This window comes from Oratosquilla oratoria, chromosome 13 (genome assembly GCF_046742065.1).
Source record: "Oratosquilla oratoria isolate Oo_2021 chromosome 13, ASM4674206v1, whole genome shotgun sequence".
In the NCBI taxonomy this organism is placed as follows: Eukaryota; Metazoa; Arthropoda; class Malacostraca; order Stomatopoda; family Squillidae; genus Oratosquilla; species Oratosquilla oratoria.
The window spans coordinates 15,063,087-15,070,586 of record NC_134789.1 but is presented as its reverse complement, the minus strand read 5'-3'; the positions used below and the strand labels follow the sequence as shown (position 1 = coordinate 15,070,586).

At 43.1% G+C, this 7,500-nt stretch overlaps 1 protein-coding gene across 1 annotated transcript in view; it reads right to left on the bottom strand.

Moving 5' to 3' along the window:
• Positions 1–7,500, bottom strand: part of LOC143032322 (uncharacterized) — a 175,019-nt gene that overhangs the window by 166,435 nt on the left and 1,084 nt on the right. The window lies entirely within an intron of this gene.

Below are 7,500 nucleotides of genomic sequence, written 5' to 3'. Positions count from 1 at the left end.
ACATAGAACTTAGACATTTTTATAAATGTAACTTACCTTTCATAATTACTACTGTTAACCAGCTATATATATACATATATAATTATTATTATACTATAATTTGCACAATATTTAACCCATTATTATTATTGCCATATTTACATTTTTACCATTTATATTTATATGTTCTTTTATGTAACCCGTTTCATATTATATATAAATGTTGACATCCCATACCCCCCTAAGCATAACATATTACCCTTAGTTACTGTATACCTATTATTCCTATTTTAACTATTTTATCTTAGACTACAAATCAAACCTATTAACTAATACATACTTCGCTAGTTAACGACAAACATGGCGACTGGAACAAGAAGTAAAGCCATTCAAAAGATGCATAACGTCCTATTAAGATCCAAAGAGGAGAAACAATCACAGGACATATCCAGTGACAAAGAGGAAATACACACAGAGGATTTAACTGACAATGACAAACCAGACCATTTTTACCTATATCCACGGGTTGACAGTACCTCTAAACAGTTAACCAATGACCAGTTAAATAATTCTGACAAAACTGCTCCTAAGGCAGGTACCCCAATAGCCCCTCTTTATGAGAACGATGTCCTACCTTTTTTCAACCAACCTCCTCAAGTAGACCCCTCTAACCTCTCTCAACAACAACAACCCATTCAACCCACCCAACCAACTCCTCATACTACTCCTCCTAATATCATACCTTTCAACCAACCTCCTCAAGTAGACCCCTCCAACCCCTCTCAACCACAACAACCCATTCAACCCACCCAATCAACTCCTCAAACTACTCCTCCTATAAATATTCATCAGTTCAACCCCCATATCCCCACACCCTCCTTTCCCCCTCCCGTTCACCCACAATACCAACCTCATCATCACGCTCCCCATACTGTTCCATCACCCTACCAACACTTCCCATTTCCTTCTCCCCATATCCCATCTGGTCAAGCCCACTCTACACCACATCACTACCCACCACCCAACCTTCCTCCAAATCCACAATGTTATCCTTACTCACAACCTCAACCAACAATAATTAACAACTATCAAACCATAACCCCCCTCACAGAAATCCTAACCTTTTCCCAAGATAGTGGACTATCCATTACAGACTTCTTGACAGCATGTGACCTGTTTTTCTCAAAGAACCAACACTACTCTGACACAGATAAAATAAATTTGTGCCGTCAGAAAATAGACCCATCTGACATTTGCCGTTCAAAGGCAAGGATGCTAGACAGTTTAGTTGCATGTGGAATCACATATCAGGAATATAAACACCACCTTCTTAATGTCTTTCACAACAAACAAGTAAACAACATCTCCTTCCTTCTCACTTTCCTCAATAACACTAGAGTCCAACCACATTCCGTTACGAACATTATGGATTTCGTAGCAAACGGAATTAAAGAAGTCAGAGAGGACCTAGAGAATAACTCTCCTTGGACCCACACTGACCAATTTGGTCAAAATGTAATGACCACAAAAAACTTACTAACATTCTTTGAGATAGGTTTAAAGGAAGCCTCCAAAAGGGAACTAGACACTAGAAACCCTCTAGCTTATACCTATATCTTAGACATCATCAATGCTTGCAATGTATCTTTAGACACCCCCCACTATCTCCCCAGACTAAATAGCCTTCACTCACAGCAGCCCCCTTCCACCAATCAAGGACAACCTTCTAAGTGGTGCTCCTACCATTCATCACCCAGTCACAACACAAGAGACTGCATACAAAAACAACAAATACAAACACAGGCACCACGCCACCCTATCCCTTGCTCAGTTCATGGAACCATTTCCCACACCGATGCCCAGTGTCGAACACAGCAACAACAATACCCGCAGGTACAACACCACCCCATCCCTTGCTCAGTGCATGCTACTACCTCGCATACGAATGCTCAGTGTCAAGTTCAGAATCAAAACAAACAAGTTCCACCCCCCTTTAAACCTCCACTCTTACCTACACCAACACATCCAAACAAATACTGCAGCCTACACAAAACAACAACTCACTCCAACGAAGAGTGTTACCTACAGAAATCACAACCACAACCTCATCAGAGAACTAACCAACCATTCACCACCCCTCGACACACCCCTCGACACACCCCTCGACAAACAGCTCCCTCCCGCACAACACGCACAACCCAACACCGATTGGGGGAACGTGTACCAGCCTCACGCACCAAACCACCATAGGAATATCTCATACACAACACAACTACGTCACCCTAGAAGTGAGTTTAGATCAACTCACAGTTGACATGATCGTTGATACAGGAACAAACCTGAACATCATCCCAAGAGCTCTCTATGAAGCATTAAATGACCCACCCCAAATTCAATTTTCCAATATGGAAGGACTCCTAATAGAAGGGAGCGCCATTTCTCTACACGACACCATAGACTTAAACATAGAAGTCAATAACTATAAGGTAGGTTTCACACCTTTCCACATAGCTGACGAATGGAGTCTCGATCAACAAGGTATAATAGGATTAAAATCATTGAGGACATGGAAAACTATTATAGACCTAGACAAAAATAACATCAACTTCACAGATGTAAATGATGAGCCAACTGTCACTGAGACACCCGACTCAGACACACAACCTCTCTCATGTCTCCTTTCCTCAAATACTCCAATTCCAACTAACAACTATTCCTTCCGACCACCCCCTTATGTCACCTCAAAGGCATTGATGTCTAACACAGTCATCATACCCCCTAGACATTCAATAACAGTTCCACTATACATACCCGGAGCAATCGAACATCAGGACGTCATAATCGACTCAGACACATCCAGACACATAGCCATTGAGTCCTCCTGGGATACAATATCAGACAATAAACATACACTAGCTATGTTAACAAACATGTCAGACCAACACCGTAAAATCAGGAAGAATACAAACATTTGCGCAGTCCACCTCCATAATTCCCCTATCCAGGAACCACTGCCACAACACATCAACCAAGTGAGACCAACACAACCCCTCCCCCCTATCCACCCAGACCAAATCACGACATCAGCTACCGGAGAAACCCATAGTGAACTGTTAACCCTCCTACAAAGGAATAGATCAGCTATCGCCTTAGAAGGTGAGCCACTAGGCAAATGTGATATTATCAAGCATCACATCCAAATCCCCCCTAACACCCCCCCCCTTCATACACCCCCGCTTACCGCATCCCTCACAGTAGGAAATCCCAAGTCAATGACAGTGTCCAAGAGATGATACACCAAGGCGTCATTTCCCATTCAGACTCCCCATGGAACAGTCCCCTCTTCTTGGTCCATAAGAAAGATGGAACCTTACGCCCTGTAGTGGACTTCCGAAAGATAAACCATTTAACTCAATCTGGCCCACACCCCCTCCCCGCCATGCAAGATGTACTACAATGCATTGGCAACGGGAATACAGTTTTTTCCACAATTGACCTTAAGTCAGCCTTCTGGCAGGTGGAATTAACAGATGAGTCGAAAGCCATAACAGCTTTCTCCACTGATAAAGGGCATTTCCATTTTCAACGGATGCCCTTTGGCTTAAAAAACGCCCCCTCAACCCAACAAAGGTTGATGACCCGGATTTTCAGTGATATGATAGGAGTCTCATTGTTCGTCTACATAGACGACCTCATCATTTACAACCCCACACAAAGAGACCATCTTCACACACTAGAGATTGTCCTAAAACGACTCAAAAACACTGGATTAAAAGTTCAACTAGGAAAGTGTAAATTCCTACAGACGGAACTCACCTTCCTAGGACATAAGGTAGATGCCAGAGGTATCCATACCAACACAGACAAGATAGAAGCTATAAACAAATTCCCAACACCCAAAAACACAACTGAAACAAAAAGCTTCGTAGGTCTTGCATCATACTACAGACATTTTATCCAAAACTTTGCTGATATTGCTTCCCCTCTGACCAAATTCACAAGGAAAGGTGAGCCATTTCAATGGTCAGAAGCAGAACAGCAAAGTTTCGACACTCTCAAACACGCACTCACCACAGCCCCTGTGCTAGTTTTCCCTGACATGAAGAAGGAATTCCTTCTTTACACAGACGCCTCCTCTGTAGGAATAGGCGCAGTCTTACAACAAAAGGACGACAATGGCAAAGAGCACCCCATAGCCTACGCAAGTAGAGTCCTTAACAAGGCTGAGAGTAATTACTCCACAACTCACAAAGAAGGGTTAGCTATCGTTTGGGCACTCAAACACTTTAAACATCTCATTCTAGGGTACAATATAAACATCTTTACAGACCACCAACCCCTAGTTTACCTTTTCAACACAAAAGACCTCCACGGGAGAATTGCTAGATGGAAAACCACCTTACTAGACTTTGATCCCAAGATAACATACTTAGCCGGGAAAGCTAATGTAGTGGCAGATTCCTTGAGCAGACAAAACCACATCAACCCTGTCACCCAAACCACATGCATACCTATGCAAGAACTTAGGGATGAAACAGACAGAGACCCAATATGGTCTCCAATAAAACAGCATCTCATTTCACAAACCCCCTTACACTCCCGACCACCTGTCCCTATTGAGGAACTCAAACTGGTCGACGGAGTCATAAGGAGAATCATTAACACAAGAGAGGTTACTGTTATCCCCAGAGCCCTTGTCCCCAAGGTCCTACACATATTGCACGACAGTGCAATGGGAGGCCACTCGGGCAGGGATAAGACACTAAACACGGCTAGGCACACATACTACTGGCTTAACATGAAAAGAGATATAACCACACACATAGATTCTTGTGTAACTTGTAACCAATTCAGAGGCCCTGACCCGAAACAAATCCACATTAAAGACATCCCACTCCCTGCTGAGCCATGGGAAACACTTGGCATTGACCTACTGAAAATGCCAACGAGCCATCAAGGTTCCAACTATATACTCACAGCAGTAGAATATTTCTCTAAATACACAATCTTAATACCACTCCAAGACAAAACAGCAGAGACTGTAGCCAAAGCCCTAGTTAACAATATCTTTTGTAGATACAACATACCACACACAATGTTATCTGACAATGGCTCAGAATTTAAAAACCAGGTGATGCGCGAAATAGCACACCTGTACAACATTGACCAAACATTTGCCACTGCATACCACCCACAGGGAAATGGTCTGACTGAGCGAACAAATCGCAAGGTCCTAGAGATTCTCAGACCCTTGGTCAACGACCTCATGGACAGTTGGGAAGATTGGCTACCACAGGTACAAGCCAGTATCAATAGCACAGTCAATTCCGCAACAAAGATGTCCCCACATGAGATCATTTTCGGCCAACCAATGCGCCTACCCTACCAAATATTCAACCAACCACCCCCACCCTTATACAACCTAGATAACCTCGCACACTGCATCAAAAGAGGTATGCAAACCATTTACAAACAAGTTAGATCAAACCTGAAAGAAGCCCAGGAGAAGACAAAGACAAAACAACACAAACGGTCAATTCCACTTGACATAGCACTTGGCGACTCAGTCATGGTAAAAGACTCAAGTAGGACAAACAAACTCAAACCCAAATTCCTAGGCCCCTACACAGTCACAAGTTCACTCCCTAACAATGTTTTCCTACTAACAGATCCTTCCGATCACACCACCGTTACCATACATGGAGAGAAGTTGAGAAAGGTCAAACTGAACCTCGACCCAATTTCACCTCCCATCCACAACCCACCTACCACGGACACACACCAATCACCAAAACGCAAGTCTCATCCCATGACTCTGCGTCGACGCAACTAAACATGCACTCTAGCTCTCGTCCCTGAAGATGCAGGACGTCATGTATCTATCAGTGGAGGTTAAAATGGCCCATTTCCAATAAGAACTCCTTTCCGCATATCTATTGAAACTTCTCTACTTCCTTCCGACCAATATAACCTTAGCGAGAGTCAGATAAACATATCCTCATTCACTGAGACATAACCTTCATCCTCCAAAATGAAATACATCATTAATTACCCACCTTAAACATCGACTACTCTTGACATGGACTCACTTGACCTACACTACAGGTACTGCCATATACCTCCACAGCCCTTTCACTCTTAATCATTCTCTTTATACTGGTAATATTGACCAAATTCTGTTGCACGAAGTAAAACCTTCCATAACCTTTCAACTCCCATTCCCGATTTACTGTAAACCTAGATTAAGTTTATGCTGTGTCTCACCCACGTTCATGAATATCATAATATTCTTTACGGGAAACCATATATATATATATATCTATTGTGATTGCCAACAAGTGCGATGTGTTACACCACACTACCCATAGAACTGGGTTGGACAATGACATTCCCTACAGTGTTGGTACTAAAACACATGAACGCCATAACAGTTAGAAAGTGATGTGACACACCAAACTGACCATAGAACAGTGTTTAGAAAATGACACTCCCCACAGTGATAGTGTTAAACACATGAAAACCATAACATTTAGAAAGTGATTTCAACAGTGTTATCAAATATATAGTCAAACCTTTCATATGATATTGGATGTAATATGTACTCTGGTGAGACACAACACTACCCTTCGGAGACACAACATCGCCACCCTTACCTACAGCTCATGACCCCCCTTTGGGTCCTCAAATTAACTTCAACAACAACACCCCACTCCACACATAAACACCCAAGATTTTGTGTCTCTGACCCCTTTTTCTCGGTGTAGTACCCATATATACCTTTGTAAACCATGTATTTTAAGGTGCCGGGTGCCATCTAACCCCAGGGGGAGAGCGATATGTATACGCCTCATATACAAGACGAGTAATATAACCCCAGTCATATAACCCACTTCCTCACTCACTGTCCACCACAAGCATCAAACGCCGACTCAACATCACGAGGTCCAGTAAAATACACATTTCGCTGACCCAGCAAACCCTAGCTTCGCGACAAACAGGCAACACACACACACACACACACACACACACACACACTAACGCACACTTATAAGTGCAGTCCACCGCCAGGCATGGCAATTACGAAAAGCAACATAACAACGAGTTTCTCCCCTTTGGATACACATATATAATAAGTTTAGAGATGTACCTATACGTAAACATAAGAATTAGGTTGTAAGAAACTGTAGGCTCCCGTTAATAATCATGTAAGCACCATCGTCGATAACCGACCGATTGTATGCGTCAGCGTATTTCTGAACAAAACCAGACGCACGGCCCGAGAGAGCGGGTCGGTGACGTACTTGAATACTGTTAGTGGTGATGCTAAGGTGTAATAAGACTGTTAAAATCAAGGAAATAAAGTGAAGAAAATGTGACATAGTGTTTGATGTGTCCGGCTACGCCCTGGGAGCCCTACGCACGGATACACCAGGGCCGAAATTATTTCGGTACCGCTGCGCTTCGGGTCGTTACTTTGACTCTCGTGGGCGGGGAGTTGGGTGTGTGTGTGTGCAAGGTCAT